The sequence below is a fragment of the Dermochelys coriacea genome, chromosome 3, assembly GCF_009764565.3.
Source record: "Dermochelys coriacea isolate rDerCor1 chromosome 3, rDerCor1.pri.v4, whole genome shotgun sequence".
Classification (NCBI taxonomy): Eukaryota; Metazoa; Chordata; order Testudines; family Dermochelyidae; genus Dermochelys; species Dermochelys coriacea.
The window spans coordinates 32497816-32515019 of record NC_050070.1 but is presented as its reverse complement, the minus strand read 5'-3'; positions in this window follow the sequence as shown (position 1 = coordinate 32515019).

The following is a 17204-nucleotide window of genomic DNA, read 5'->3' as shown; positions in this document are numbered from 1 at the left end:
ACAGGAGTCTTTCCATTGCCAAGGATGTGGGGGTTTCTTGCGAGGCAGGAGAAAGGGAGAAGAATAGAAAATCACACCTGCTTTTAAAAATGCAAATTAAATTGTTTCCTTCTTCAAGGATTAACTACCTGTGATTTAATTTGGCATTTCTACCAGGCATTTCCTCTGACCAGTGCTTGGGGCTTATTAGTCACCTAGTTCTAAATGTTTTTACTAGAGATGCCCACTCATTGGGTTCATACTGAAATGTTTATCGTTCAAAAGATCAACTGCAAAGTTAAAGCTTGGTCCCTAGAACTTTCACATTGATGCTCATGTGAAGAATTGGGCCTCCCTTTATTATATAACATTGGCCTCATATGCCAAGGGTACATTAAAAGTTTCTGCATATGAATAGGGAATCCTAGATCAATTACTTTTCACCCTCTTTCTGGGGCCTGGCATAAACTATAAGATTATACTGTATCTGAAAACAGCAGCTGCCAACAATCATGTTACATGACTTGATGCTGAATATGGTAGATCAGGACAAATCGTGGTCAACAAGTTAGTTAAGATGTGTTAGCAAACATGTTTATTAGCTGTAAAATTATGTGGCATAGACCAGGCCTAAAAGTTGCAAATGCAGCCACAGATTTAAATGTAAAAGCCCTATTGGCAAACAAGAGAACCCAACAAGGGATTTAAGAATATTCCCTGTCCAGAAGATTTGGGGTGGTAAGAGTTCTTCAAAGCCTTTCATCAGGTTACAGAAAATACAAAGAGCCCCTTTGTTTTTTGCTGACCATTTCCAAAGCAGATGAAAAGGTTTCAAATGCATTGAAATAGTTATCACAAGTCATTTAAAGAATCAGTGCAAATATTTTGACAAAATTGCTACAAAGAGTCTTGACTCCCGATTAAACTTAGTACCTCTGAGTCACATTCCATTCATGTTGGTCTCTTTATACAGTAATTCTTTACTCATGTAACATGCACTAGCCATGGAGGGTGAGCACCACCTTCTGGTCTACGTAAAGAAGGCAGATTCCCCCTTTTTTAAAATGCCTGCTTTCTCTCTTTTTATTTTATGCCTGTACTATTGTGCACAAATCATCTTTAAGAAAGAAATCAATTGATGCTTTAAATTTTAGTGAATAAGGGAAAAGTGCAATCCTTTATGGATTATTTTAAATAATTTCATAATTTCATCCTAATAGTTATATATTGTATACTGTATAAATTGGGTGAAAATCCAGTACATTACTTATGTCGCCTGTGCTTATCCAACTTTGAAACCTAAACATTTGGTACCTGAAGTCTGAAAGAAAGGTTTAAATGAAAATTAGATTTTTTAAAATTTATTTTGTTGTTGTTGTGAGGAGTAGAGCCATGTTCATACATCACGCCAATTATTTTTATTTGTTTTGCGAAAATAAAACAGGTTTTTCTACATAATTTTGTGTATAGAAACTGGGGAAAAATTATTTGCCCCATCAAAGGAAATAGTTTGCAGAAGAATACGCCCTGGCATAATCCATGCCATGTAGGAAACTTGTCAAGTATTAATTAAGGAGAATACTTATATTTATGTGTAAATCTCTCTCCCTTTCCATTGCCAAAATTTAATCTCTTGCTGCATCATGCCACATTTTATACAGCCTAAATTGTAAATTGTATGGGCCAGGGTTTGTATTATATATTTGTAAGTGACACAAAGGAACAGAAAGCAAAAACATGTGAATGCTAAGACATGTTTAGAGACAAGCAAATGGCAAAAAGAATGTAAAGTTCTACCCAGAGGAAATAAGGAGTGCTGGAAGGGTTAAAAGGCCATAGACTGATAGAAAATATCAAGAGGTTCAAGATGCTGGCCAAAAGCTGACCTACAACCTTGTACAAGACAATCAAACAGGAAATTCTAGCAGTACTGAAGGCTTTGTTCAAGACATAAATGGAAAAACTCTTAGTATATAAGAAGAAAAAAGGAAAACATGGGCAGAACATTTTGAGGCTATTTGAAATAGACCAAGCCCAAGCAAACTACTAGAAATACATGATGAAGACTTACCACCAGAGCATTATACTGATTTAGGAGATATTACAATAAAAGTTAGCAAACACATCAGTAAGCTTAAAACTGGGAGAGCAGCTGGAGAGAATAACATTTCTGGAGAAGAAAAGGAGTACTTGTGGCACCTTAGAGACTAACAATTTTATTTGAGCATAAGCTTTCATGAGCTACAGCTCACTTCATCGGATGCATTCAGTGGAAAATAAGGTGTGGAGATTTATATACATAGAGAACATGAAACAATGGGTGTTACCATACACACTGTAACCAGAGTGATCACTTAAGGTGAGCTATTACCAGCGGGAAGAGGAGGGGAGGGTGACTTTCTGTAGTGATAATCAAGGTGGGCCATTTCCAGCAGTTAACAAGAACGTCTGAGGAACGAGGGTGGGAGGGGGAATAGTTTTACTTTGTGTAATGACCCATCCACTCCCGTTCTCTATTCAAGCCTAAGTTAATTGTATCCAGTTTGCAAATTAATTCCAATTCAGTAGTCTCTCGTTGGAGTCTGTTTTTGAAGTTTTTTTGTTGAAGAAATTGCAACTTTTAGGTCTGTAATCAAGTGACCAAAGAGATTGAAGTGTTCTCCAACTGGTTTTTGAATGTTATAATTCTTGACGTCTGCTTTGTGTCCATTTATTCTTTTACGTAGAGAAAGAATGGGGGCTGTCTGTAAGCAAGGACTGGCCTGTCTCCGAAGATCTGTGAGAGTGATGGGTTGTCCTTCAGGATAGGTTGTAGATCCTTGATGATGCATTGGAGAGGTTTTAGTTGGGGGACTGAAGGTGATGGCTAGTAGCGTTGTTATTTTCTTTGTTGGGCCTGTCCTGTAGTAGGTGACTTCTGGGTACTCTTCTGGTTCTGTCACTCTGTTTCTTCACTTCAGCAGGTAGGTATTGTAGTTGTAAGAATGCTTGATAGAGATCTTGTAGGTGTTTGTCTCTGTCTGAGGGGTTAGAGCAAATGCAGTTGTATCGTAGAGCTTGGCTATAGACAATGGATCATGTGGTGTGGTCTGGATGAAAGCTGGAGGCATGTAGGTAGGAATAGCGGTCAGTAGGTCATAGGGTGGTGTTTATGTGACTATCGCTAACACAGCTGCTACTCTGATTCCTGGAGAGATACTTAAAGCAAGTGACAAAATAACCCTTCAGACTTTCCTTGTGATTTTGGACAGAATGTGGAATGAAGAAAAAAATCCAACCTGGGGAAGAGAGGCCTTACCAGTAAAATTGCCAAAGATGGGTAACCTTACCAACTGCAATAATTGAAGAGAACCACATTACTCTCAGTGCCTGGGAAAATCACTTGCAACATCATCCTGGAATGTATTAAGAAACTAACAGGTCTCCTACTTAGAAAGATAGGAGAAGGTTTTAGACCACTGACATCATGTGCAGACTCTGTTGCTCTCAGGCATATTATAGAACCAAGTGTGGCATGGAAAGCACCTTTTGTGATAAATGTTATAGATTTCCAGAAGGGTTTTGACAGCATACACAGGGAGAGTCTTTGGACATCTATGACATACTATGGAATACTAGTAAAAATAATTAGAATAATCAAGAATCTATGTGATAATATCACATGTACAATCAGCGATGGTGGCAACATCATCCAATGGTTTCCGGTAACAACTGGAGTAAGTCAAGGTTGTATTATGTCCCCACTATTCTTTGTGCTGGTCATTGACTATTTCATAGGAAAATAACTGCAGAAGGCACTGAGGAATTTTATGGACAAATGATAAAGCCCAATTAGATTACTTCACTTTTGCTGATGAAATTTTCCTGCTTAGTTGGAAGTAAAGACCCAGCTTTTGGTAGAACAGCAAAACAATTTGGTTTGTTTATCAACAATGGTAAAACAAAATATGTGGTTATCAGCGTCCCAAAAGCAGTAATCAGAGTAGACAGGGGAACACTAGAAGTAGTAAGTAAGTGTACCTCTTTAGGGAGTCAGATGTGCAATGATGGTGACACCATTAGATGGTAAACAATGGTACTGGGAGTTGGTGGGGCTGGCAGGCTCCCACCTGGCTCTGCGCCTCCCTGGCAGCGGCAACGTCCCCCTCCCTCAGTTCCTAGATGGAGGCATGGCCAGGCAGCTCTGTGCGCTGTCTCCACCAAGAGCGCTGGCTCTGCAGCTCCCATTGGCCGGTGACAGGTCTTTTTATTTGTACTAATATAGCTTTTCTGTTTTCCTTTTGCCAGCAACATTTGTTGTTTTGGGATATTGTGACTATTTATGAACTTCCACTTACTTTTCAAGGTTGAATTTACAAATTAGGGTAAATTTATAGGCCCAAGTATTATAAACAAAACCCACTTTCATATCCCTTCTCCACATCAGGCAGAGGCGGGAAGTGAACCAGGAGCTCCCTCATCCCTGGTAAGTGCCCTAACAACTGAGCTAAAGGTTATAAGGAACTCATCCCTCCTCCTTCTCCCTGCCCCCAAGTCATCTTATGGGGAGTTAGCATGCTCTGAGCACATTTTCTGGAATGGGCTCTGCAGGCAAGATATGCCTAGTTTGGGCCTAGGTATAGTTAAGCCCCTTCATTTTCAGTTTAAACCGATTTTTACCCTATTTTTATATCATTCAAATATATAAAAAATAACTTGTTTTATTAGGAAAATACAATACATTGCATGAGCTTATGTATTATGATACTACATTAGTCTGTCTGTATATGCAAAGCGGCCTGTTGAAGTAAGGCTATGTATTAGTCTAGAAAATACACACAACAAACAAACAGGCATGTGCCCAAGCTCTGAAGTGCACGCGCATCTGAACGTACTGATGAATCTCACATCCACCATGTACACATTTCAACTCTTAGCAGATAACAATTTAAAGATTTGACACACTAAAATGGAAAGAAAATGAAAATCTGTATCAGAATACATTTCAGAACACAAGTTAAAAAAAAACAAGAAAAAGGATAAAGTTGAGTGTATGCGCTGCAAATGGCGTGGCCCAATTATTAAATGTAAATATTTATAAACTAATAGTTCTAAGTCTACAACAGTAAACTGTTTATTTAAATGAAAAGTTTTATTTGGGAATTAGAGATGTATTCTTTTCTTAAACTCAGAGGTGGCATTGTGTTTTGAGTTCTATTTTAGTTCTGCAGCAAACCACATTGATGAATGGAATTCAAAGCATTAATCTACTGCAGAGATTCTCAAACTTCACAGCACCGCAACCTCCTTCTGACAATAAAAATTACTACATGATCCCAGGAAGGTGGACTGGGGCCCAACAGAGCCCCACCACCCCAGGCGGGAGGGGGGGCCAAAGGCCAAGGACTTCACCCCGGCCAGGGGACCTGTAACTTGAGTCCTGCCACCCAGGGCTGAAGCTCGAGCCCCACTCCCCATGGCTGAAGTCTTTGGGCTTCAGCCCTGGGAGGTGGGCTCAGGCTTCGGTCCCAGGTGCAGGGCTTGGGCTTTGGACCAAGGCCCCAGCAAGTCTAAACACCAGCCCTGGTAACCCCATTAAAATGGAGTCACACCCTACTTTGGGGTTCCGACCCACAGTTTGAGAACCGTTGATCTACTGAATACTTTTTCTCCCTTCTTTCCATCCACCAAAATAAACCCCAATATTGACCTAGAAAAATTATTAATGGTTTTTGCTCTGATTTTCACCTGTTTTTGTTGTTGTGGGAATAAACACTGATAAATTCCCGGGAAAAATTAAAATAAAAACTGAAAATGAAGGGCCCTAGGTGTAATACAGGCACAAGCTGCTGGGTGGGGTCAGGACTGAGTTGACTGTATTCATGCCCATCTGCCAAAACATAGGTATCTAGAGGATTTTAATGGCCAAAAGTTAGGCACCTGCAGGATTAGGCAGCAACTATGGAGAGTTTTTGTGAATGTCTGCATTGTCTAAATGTTGAACTGAGGTGCCTGTCACTTTAAGGACCTAAATCCCTTTGTGAATCCAGCTCTCCCAGTCTTTTGCTTTAACCACAAGATTATCCTTCCTCTCTAGACAATCAGTTGAATTGCAAGAGAGACTATACTGCAGCACCCAGCATTTACAAAGGCCACATGCTAGCAGCATGTTAGTTAAGAAAGACACAAAAGAAGAAATTGAAGCAAATACAAATAGCTTAGTCAAGTCAACCACAGCTGCAACAATGAGAAGCCCATCTGCCACCTTGATCTATTCCTTGAAAAAAAACATGGACCGCGCGCGCTGTCCCCCTGGGGCAGGCAGGGGGCTCCAGCTGTGAACCCTGCATGGTTGTCAGTGCAAACACTCCTGGTGAGGACGTGCACTACCAGCAGAAGGAGGGTAATGTGGATACCAACTGAATTACTGTGATGGCTGTAGGTCGACCTAAACTAAATGAACCGAATTTTGTAGTGAAGACAAGCCCTGAGAGATCGTGTATTTTTGTGTCTCATCTTTACCTAACCTGACACAGCCCTCTGCCCTACATTGTTGCAATTGTTGGAAGCTACCCTAGAGAAAAGACAGTTCCCTTTTCCATAACTGGTGTTCTTCGAGATGTGTTGCTCATGTCTATTCCACAATAGGTGTGGGTGCTTGCCACACGCATCGGTGCTGGAAGTTTTTCCCCTAGCAGTACACGTAGGGGGAGCACCCCAGCGACCCCGGGAGTGGCGCCTCCATGGTGCAGTATAAGTGGAGCTGCGTGCTCCCCCCGACCCTCAGTTTCTTCTTGCCAGACAACTCCGACAGAGGTGAAGGAGGGCGGGATGTGGAATAGACATGAGCAACACATCTCGAAGAACACCAGTTACAGAAAAGGTAACTATCTTTTCTTCTTCGACTGATTGCTCATGTGTATTCCACAATAGGTGATTCCAAGCTGTGTTTCTTGGAGGTAGGAGGAGTTCACAGATCCCCAGGATGGAGTACGGCCCTGCCGAACCCAGCCTCATCCCTGGTTTGGGAGACAATCGCCTAGTGCAAGGTAAACTTGTGAACTGATGACCAAGTGGCAGCCCTACAAATATCCTGGATAGGGACATGGGCCACAAAGGCAGCCGACGAGGCCTGGTCCCGAATTGAGTGTGCCTTTACAGTTGGTGGTGGGGGAACACCCACCAGATCATAACAGGTGCGAATGCATGAGGTGATCCAGTGGGAGAGGAGCTGGGTGGAAATCGACCGACCTCACATGCGTTCAGCTGAGGCAACAAACAGTTGTGAGGACTGCCTGAACGGCTTAGTCCGTTCCAGGTAGAAGGCAGTGCCCTTCGCACGTTGAGCGTGTGGAAGTGGCGTTCCTCACTGGACATGTGCGGCTTGGGACAGAGGACAGGCAGGAAAATGTTCTGGCCCAAGTGATAGGTGGAGACCACCTTAGGGAGGAACGCAGGGTGTGGGCGAAGCTTAACCATATCCTTTTGAAAAACCATGTACGGGGGTTCGGAGGTCAGGGCCCTGAGCTCCTAGACCTGCCTAGCCAACGTGATAGCAACCAGGAAGGCCACCTTCAATGAGAGGTGAGGCCAGGAGCACCTGGCCAGAGGTTCAAACGGGCCCCGTGAGACGGGATAACACTAAGTTCAGGTCCCATGGCGGGACTGGGGGCCTAGCTTATGGAAAAAGATGGTCCAATCCCTTAAGGAATCGTCCAGTCATAGAATGGGAAAACACCATGTGTCCCTGCTCCGGCAGATGGAAGGCCAACATGGCCACCAGGTGCACCTTAACTGATGAGGGCACCAGGCCCTGAGCTCGAAGATGAAGGAGGTAGTCCAGGATAAGCTGGATCGGGGTGGCCACCAGGGAAACACACGGCTCGGTGGCCCATCTGGAGAACCAGGACCACTTCGCCAAGTAGGCGCAGCATGTAGCTGAGCGGCAGCGAACCAGCTGAGCAGCGGGGACAGCAGAGCAGCTCACAGCAGGAGTTTGCCTGGGACTGGTAAGTATCCGAGTGTGTGTGTTTGCTTGCTGAGGAAGTATCCGAGCGTGTGTTTGCTGGGAGGGCAGGGAGAGAGCCTGAGTGAGTGTCTGATTGGCTGCTAGCCTGCAGGGGGCGGGCATTAGGGTGTCTGTGTGTTTGCGTCAGGGAAGCCTGGCTGTTTAAAAATAGCCAGAGCCTCGCGAACCAGCTGAGCGGCAGCGGAGCAGCGGGGACAGCAGAGCAGCTCACAGCAGGAGTTTGCCTGGGAGTTCGCCTGGAGTGAGCCCAGTGAGGCTTACATCTTGCCAACGTCTCTGAGGAAGCTCATAGTAGGTAGGTGATATGGAAGGGGGGGGTTCAGCTGTTGTGACCTGCACTGGATGTGCCATGTTTGTCTTTCTTCCACAGGACAGAAGCGACTTTGTCTGTACAAAGTGCAAGCTGGTCTCCATATTGGAAGAGAAGATTGAAGGTCTGGAGCAACAGGTAACGACCCTGCGTTGTATACGAGAGACTGAGGATTTTCTGGACCAAACTCAGGATAGCCTTCTAGGGGCACAAAGCTCTAAAGATATAGAGCAGGTTGCACAGAGGAGCCAAGAGGCCAGTGAAGAAGCTTGGCAACATGTGACCTCCAGAAGAGGTAAGCGGAATGTCCGGGTTCCAGTAACACAGACACAGGTAACTAACCGCTTTCATGTTCTCTCCACAGGTACCATTGCGGAGAGTGGACCAGATGATAGGTCTGGGGGGAGAAAGCAGAAGGAGACTCCGCTGGTTGGGAGGCATGAGATGCGATGTCCTGAGGTTGGGGGTTCCACGACCACCACTCCCAAGAGGAGAAGGCGGGTGGTGGTGGTCGGGGACTCTCTCCTCCGGGGGACTGAGTCATCTATCTGCCGCCCTGACCGGGAAAACCGAGAAGTCTGCTGCTTGCCAGGGGCTAAGATTCGTGATGTGACGGAGAGACTGCCGAGACTCATCAAGCCCTCGGATCGCTACCCCTTCCTGCTTCTCCACGTGGGCACCAATGATACTGCCAAGAATGACCTTGAGCGGATCACTGTGGACTACGTGGCTCTGGGAAGAAGGATAAAGGAGTTGGAGACGCAAGTGGTGTTCTCGTCCATCCTCCCCGTGGAAGGAAAAGGCCTGGGTAGGGACCGTCGAATCGTGGAGGTCAACGAATGGCTACGCAGGTGGTGTCGGAGAGAAGGCTTTGGATTCTTTGACCATGGGATGGTGTTCCATGAAGGAGGAGTGCTGGGCAGAGACGGGCTCCATCTTACGAAGAGAGGGAAGAACATCTTTGCCAGCAGGCTGGCTAACCTAGTGAGGAGGGCTTTAAACTAGGTTCACCGGGGGAAGGAGACCAAAGCCCTGAGGTAAGTGGGAAAGCGGGATACCGGGAGGAAGCACAGGCAGGAATGTCTGTGAGGGGAGGGCTCCTGCCTCATACTGGGAATGAGGGGCGATCAACAGGTTATCTCAAGTGCTTATATACAAATGCACAAAGCCTTGGAAACAAGCAGGGAGAACTGGAGGTCCTGGTGATGTCAAGGAATTATGACGTGATTGGAATAACAGAGACTTGGTGGGATAACTCACATGACTGGAGTACAGTCATGGATGGTTATAAACTGTTCAGGAAGGACAGGCAGGGCAGAAAAGGTGGGGGAGTAGCACTGTATGTAAGGGAGCAGTATGACTGCTCAGAGCTCCGGTACGAAACTGTGGAAAAACCTGAGTGTCTCTGGATTAAGTTTAGAAGTGTGTGCAACAAGAGTGATGTCATGGTGGGAGTCTGCTATAGACCACCGGACCAGGGGGATGAGGTGGATGAGGCTTTCTTCCGGCAACTCACGGAAGCTACTAGATCGCATGCCCTGATTCTCATGGGTGACTTTAATTTTCCTGATATCTGCTGGGAGAGCAATACAGCGGTGCATAGACAATCCAGGAAGTTTTTGGAAAGCGTAGGGGACAATTTCCTGGTGCAAGTGCTAGGGGAGCCAACTAGGGGGAGCGCTTTTCTTGACCTGCTGCTCACAAACCGGGTAGAATTAGTGGGGGAAGCAAAAGTGGATGGGAATCTGGGAGGCAGTGACCATGAGTTGGTTGAGTTCAGGATCCTGACGCAGGGAAAAAAGGTAAGCAGCAGGATACGGACCCTGGACTTCAGGAAAGCAGACTTTGACTCCCTCAGGGAACAGATGGCCAGGATCCCCTGGGGGACTAACATGAAAGGGAAGGGAGTCCAGGAGAGCTGGCTGTATTTCAAGGAATCCCTGTTGAGGTTACAGGGACAAACCATCCCGATGAGTCGAAAGAATAGTAAATATGGCAGGCGACCAGCTTGGCTTAATGGTGAAATCCTAGCGGATCTTAAACATAAAAAAGAAGCTTACAAGAAGTGGAAGGTTGGACATATGACCAGGGAAGAGTATAAAAATATTGCTCGGGCATGTAGGAAAGATATCAGGAGGGCCAAATCGCACCTGGAGCTGCAGCTAGCAAGAGATGTCAAGAGTAACAAGAAGGGTTTCTTCAGGTATGTTGGCAACAAGAAGAAAGCCAAGGAAAGTGTGGGCCCCTTACTGAATGAGGGAGGCAAGCTAGTGACAGAGGATGTGGAAAAAGCTAATGTACTCAATGCTTTTTTTGCCTCTGTTTTCACTAACAAGGTCAGCTCCCAGACTGCTGTGCTAGGCATCACAAAATGGGGAAGAGATGGCCAGCCCTCTGTAGAGATAGAGGTGGTTAGGGACTATTTAGAAAAGCTGGACGTGCACAAGTCCATGGGGCCGGACGAATTGCATCCGAGAGTGCTGAGGGAATTGGCGGCTGTGATTGCAGAGCCCTTGGCCATTATCTTTGAAAACTCGTGGCGAACGGGGGAAGTCCCGGATGACTGGAAAAAGGCTAATGTAGTGCCCATCTTTAAAAAAGGGAAGAAGGAGGATCCTGGGAACTACAGGCCGGTCAGCCTCACCTCAGTCCCTGGAAAAATCATGGAGCAGGTCCTCAAAGAATCAATCCTGAAGCACTTAGAGGAGAGGAAAGTGATCAGGAACAGTCAGCATGGATTCACCAAGGGAAGGTCATGCCTGACTAATCTAATCGCCTTTTATGATGAGATTACTGGTTCTGTGGATGAAGGGAAAGCAGTGGATGTATTGTTTCTTGACTTTAGCAAAGCTTTTGACATGGTCTCCCACAGCATTCTTGTCAGCAAGTTAAGGAAGTATGGGCTGGATGAATGCACTATAAGGTGGGTAGAAAGCTGGCTAGATTGTCGGGCTCAACGGGTAGTGATCAATGGCTCCATGTCTAGTTGGCAGCCGGTGTCAAGTGGAGTGCCCCAGGGGTCGGTCCTGGGGCCCGTTTTGTTCAATATCTTCATAAATGATCTGGAGGATGGTGTGGATTGCACTCTCAGCAAATTTGCGGATGATACTAAACTGGGAGGAGTGGTAGATACGCTGGAGGGGAGGGATAGGATACAGAAGGACCTAGACAAATTGGAAGATTGGGCCAAAAGAAATCTAATGAGGTTCAATAAGGATAAGTGCAGGGTCCTGCACTTAGGATGGAAGAATCCAATGCACCGCTACAGACTAGGGACCGAATGGCTCGGCAGCAGTTCTGCGGAAAAGGACCTAGGGGTGACAGTGGACGAGAAGCTGGATATGAGTCAGCAGTGTGCCCTTGTTGCCAAGAAGGCCAATGGCATTTTGGGATGTATAAGTAGGGGCATAGCGAGCAGATCGAGGGACGTGATCGTTCCCCTCTATTCGACACTGGTGAGGCCTCATCTGGAGTACTGTGTCCAGTTTTGGGCCCCACACTACAAGAAGGATGTGGATAAATTGAAAAGAGTACAGCGAAGGGCAACAAAAATGATTAGGGGTCTAGAGCACATGACTTATGAGGAGAGGCTGAGGGAGCTGGGATTGTTTAGTCTGCAGAAGAGAAGAATGAGGGGGGATTTGATAGCTGCTTTCAACTACCTGAAAGGGGGTTTCAAAGAGGATGGCTCTAGACTGTTCTCAATGGTAGCAGATGACAGAACGAGGAGTAATGGTCTCAAGTTGCAATGGGGGAGGTTTAGATTGGATATTAGGAAAAACTTTTTCACTAAGAGGGTGGTGAAACACTGGAATGCGTTACCTAGGGAGGTAGTAGAATCTCCTTCCTTAGAGGTTTTTAAGGTCAGGCTTGACAAAGCCCTGGCTAGGATGATTTAACTGGGACTTGGTCCTGCTTTGAGCAGGGGGTTGGACTAGATGACCTTCTGGGGTCCCTTCCAACCCTGATATTCTATGATTCTATGATTCTATGTGGAGGGCCGCCTACTTTCCAGGAGGACGTGCTGGACCCCCTCCAAACATGTCCACTCCTCCCTGCCTAGCCATTGAGCAGCCACACCGTGAGGTGGAGAGCCACTAGGTTGAGATGGAGGAGGCGGCCCTTGTCCTGGGAGAGCAAGTCCAAGCGGAGAAGCAATGGCTGCGGCGGAGCCACTGCCAGGCCCATGAGGGTCCCATACCAGTGCTGCCAGGGCCATGCTGGAACAATCAGGAGGACCCGTGCCTTGCCCATTTTTACTTTCTCCAGGACCCTGCTGATGAGAGGGAACGGGGAGAAGGCATAGAGAAACTGGTCTGACCAGGACAGGAGGAAGGCATCGGAGATAGCACTCCTTCCCAGACCCCCCCGGAGCAGAACCAGGGGCAGCGTCAGTTCTGTCTTGTTGCGAACAGGTCCACCTGGGCTGTTTCTCACACTCGGAAGAGCTGGTGAGCCACTTCTGGATGGAGAGACCACTCGTGCTGGGAGGAGAAGTCCCTGCTCAAGCAATCTGCCCTCGTGTTGCAGGTGCCCGGCAGGTGGAAGGCCTTCAGGGAGATGTTGTGGGCTATGCAGAAGTCCCACAGTCTGAGGGCTTCGCGGCAGAGGGTGGAGGATCGGGTCCCACCTTGCCTGCTGATATAGAACATCAAGGCCGTATTGTCTGTGAGGACCCTGACCACCTTGCCCTGTAAGTGCGAGTGCAAGACCACATACGCCAGACCCCCCGCCCTGAGTTCCTTGACATTTATCTGTAGGGATAGCTCTGGGGCCGACCACAGCCCTTGAGTCTGAATGGTCCCCACACGGGTCCCCCAACCCAGGTCCAATGCATCAGACACCAGCTCCAATGACGGGGCCCTGTCCCAGAAAGGGACCCATTGGAGCATGTTGCTCGGGGTGGACCACCACCGAAGGGAGACGATCACCAGGTCGGGCACAGTGAGGACCTTGTCCATCCTGTCCCGGGCCTGGGAAAACTCTGAGGCCAGCTAAAGCTGGAGGGGCCTCATTTGAAGCCTGTTGTGGCAGATCACATATGTGCACACTGACATGTGACCCAGGAACTGGAGGCACACTCTGGCCGTTGTCACAGGGAACTTTGTGACCGTGTCGATGAGCCCCTTTAGGGTCTCAAATCTGTCTGGTGGGAGGGAGGCCATGGCTGATGAGGCATCCAGGAGTGCCCCAATAAACTCTATGTGCTGGACCAGGACTAACATGGATTTGGTGTCATTTACTAACAGGCCCAAGGCAGCACACGTGGACAGTAGAAGCATCACGGGATCCCGCACCTGCTACCGGGAGCTGCCCTTGACTAGCCAATCGTCCAGGTAGGGAAAGATCTGTACCCCCTCAGCGCCTGAGGTAGGCCACTACCACCGAAATACATTTTGTGAACACCCTTGGGGCAGTGGATAGGCCAAACAGGAGGACCGTAAATTGGTAGTAATTCTGTCCCACCAGGAAACGGAGGAAGCGTCTGTGCCCCTTGAATATGTGGATGTACCACTTCCTGCAGATTCAGGGTGGCATACCAATCCCCTGGATCCTGGGAGGGGATGATGGAGGCCAGGGAGACCATGCAGAACTTGAGTTTGACCATAAACTGGTTTAGATCCCGCAGATCCAGGATGGGCCTGAGTCCCACTTTGGCCTTCGGGATAAGGAAATAGTGGGAGTAGAACCCCTTGCCCCTGAACTCCCCGGGCACCATTTCCACTGCTCCCAGGTCTAGGAGTCGCCCCACATCCTGCTTCAGCGGGGCTTTGTGTGAAGGATCCCCCAGAAGGAACGGAAGTGGGGGATGGTTGGGCAGGGGTGAAACAAACTGAAGCGTGTAGCCCCAAGAGATTGTGTTGAGGACCCAGCGGTCTGAAGTTAGTCGCTACCACTCGGGGAGGAAAGCACAACCGATTGCAGAAGGGAAGCTTTATTGAAGGGGAATCCCTTTGGGAACTGTCAGGGTGCCCCCCCAGTGTCCAATCAAAACCACCTTTTCCCCACCTGCTTGTCCTTGGAGGACCCAGTCTGCAGGGCAGGCCGTGACTGTCGCTGAGGGCACCTCTTATAGTCTCCCGACTTCTTATAGGCAGCCTCATATTTAGGCTGGGCAGCTAGAGCAGGGGCCTGCTGCAGCTTAAACTTAGTTTTGGCCGGAGCTGGAACATAAAGACCCAGGGTCTGCAGGGTCGTGCGGTAGTCCTTCCTGCCATGCAGCTTTGTATCCGTTTGTTCCGCAAACAGAGCCTTGCCATCAAACGGGAGATCCTGCATGATCAACTGCACCTCACTGGACAGCCCAGACAGCAGGAGCCACGACACCCTTCTCATGGACACTGCCGAGGCCATGGATCGAGCTGCCGTGTCCACCGCATCTGACACCGCTTGCAGGGACGCACTGGCAACAGTTGCACCCTCCTCCACCAGCACCTTGAACTCTTTTTTAGAATCCTCGAATTTGGGCAGCGAACCCTACAAGTTGAATTCGTATCTGCCTAGGAGAGCCTGGTGGTTTGCCACTCGCAACTGGAAACTCGAGGATGAATAAACTTTTCTGCCAAAAGAATCCAGTCTCCTTGAGTCTTTATTTTTCGGAGTAGGGGCTGGTTGGCCCTGCTGCTCCCTATGGTTGACCGACTTGACCACCAGGGAGTTGGGCGCCAGGTGGGCATAGAGGTACTTGTGCCCCTTGGCGAGTACAAAGTACTTGCATTCCGCCTTCTTCAAGATGGAGGCCAAGGAAGCCGGCATTTGCCACAGGGCATTTGAAATCCTTGCCACCCCCTCGTGGGGGGCAAAGCCACTCTGCCCAGTGCTAAAGATGACAGTACATTAAACAGGGAGTCCGAGGGTTCCTCCAGCTCCTCTGCCTGGAGGTGAAGGCTCGATGCCACCCATTTTAAAAGTTCTTGATGGCCCTAAAGTCCTCCTGCGGACAGAGGGGGGTGGGGCACCTATCACCTCATCTGGGGAGGGCGAGGAAGCTGGTACGGTGCTCTGGGTATCCGCCAGCACTGGAGAGTACATCGTTTGGTCAGTCTCCAGGTACGGTGCCGAGGACGTAAGTCCCACCGACCCTCTCCTCAGGGGCCTGGAGAGAGAGAGGCCGACGGCTCCTCTGAGGCTCCGGCTACCAAGCGGGCCCCCACCGGGAGCTCTGTCGGAGGCCACGGTGCCCGCTGGTACCACTGTACCAGCCACTGTGGCACCGATGGCCCCGGCTGTTCGGCCTGGCTGGCCTGGCCCATGGAAGGGCGACTACAAGTGGAGACCGGGCTGACGAATGACCTGCCACTGTCACGGGACCGGGAGGAACGGCAGTGCCGGGAGCGATGTCACCCACAGGACCGCAATCTCGATGCGAAGGACCGGTACTGCCTGTAGCTGCTGCTCCGCGATCTGCTCCGACGTGCGGACCCATGATGGCGCGGTGCTGGCAATCTACACCCTGGGATGCGGAAACGATGCCTTGGTGGAGACTTGGAGCGGGATTCTGAGCAGGAACAGCGATGATGTCTGTGCCACAACCGGCTGCAGTAACCCCTGCGAGACAAGGACCTCTGGCCACGTCTGCCTCGGTCCCATTGGTAATTGCTCTGTGGCATAGAGCAGTGCCGGGAGTCCCGGTCGGACAGTACCCAACCAGACAGTCTGGTGGGAGTCGAGGATGATCCACGTGGACTGTGCCCTGAATGGTCACTGGGCGGAGAACGGCGTCGGGAACATTCCCACTACCGAGACCGGTGCCGCGCTGGGGGCGACTGTGAAGAACCCAGCAGTGGCTTGCCTCTGGAGCGGGGGACCAACACTGGCAGCGCTCCTGGTACCGCCATGGTCATGATGTCTCTGGCCGCCTGCAGGGCCTCCGGCGTGGAAGGCATCCGGACATCCGGGGAGGCCCGGTCCAACACCACCGGGCTACTCTGCTCAACGTGAGTCGGAGGCCTAGAGGCCGGAGGGGATCGAGGACTACCCGACATGGGTCTGGTCTCTGCCCCTGGTTTACCTTGGTGTCGCTGCGAAGAAGGCACTTTCTTAGCCTTCTAATGCCCCATAGACGGGGAGCGGTGCCAAATAGTCGAAGGCACCAGGAGGTCACCACACACCAATACTGCAGTGTCTGGTGCTGACTCGGAGCAGCAAACCGGAGCCGGGGTCAGCACCAACTCCATGAGAATGGCCCGGAGCCTAATGTCTCTCTCTTAGTCCACGGTTTAAACGACTTGCAAATCTTGCAACGATCACTGATATGGGTCTCACCCAAACAGCGTAAACAGTTTGAGTGCAGATCACTCCTTGGCATAGATCACCTACAAGTGTTTCACACCTTAAAACCCAGGACGCGGGGCATGCCCCGGCCCAGGTACTCTAACTAAATGAACTAACTGTAACAGCTAACTAACTACAGGTACTAGCACTGAACGAATGAAAAGGGTCGGGGGAGCATGCAGCTCCCCTTATACTGCGCCACGGAGATGCCACTCCAGGGGTCACTGGGATGCTCCCCCTACGGGTACTGCTAGGGGAAAAAATTCTGGCACCAGTGCACGTGGCGAGGACGCACCCCTATTGTGGAATACACATGAGCAATCACTCAAAGAAGAACACTACTTATCTCCTGTGCATTCTCATAAAGATATTGATGCATAGATAACATAGCATTGTATAAGATTATAAAAATTATTCAGATTTTAGGTAACTAAGCTAATTATATTAATTATATTAATTGCCAAAATAAGTCATTATAAGGTGTGTTTTTTCAGTTAATATTTCCATGCAAGCATACTATGATCCTGGCACCCAGTGTTCAGACAAGATCAATAGAAATTTCTGTTCAAAAGTTGATAGTATAATCTAGCTCTAGGTTTTTACTAGTGATGGTGAAACCTCAAAAGGTTACTC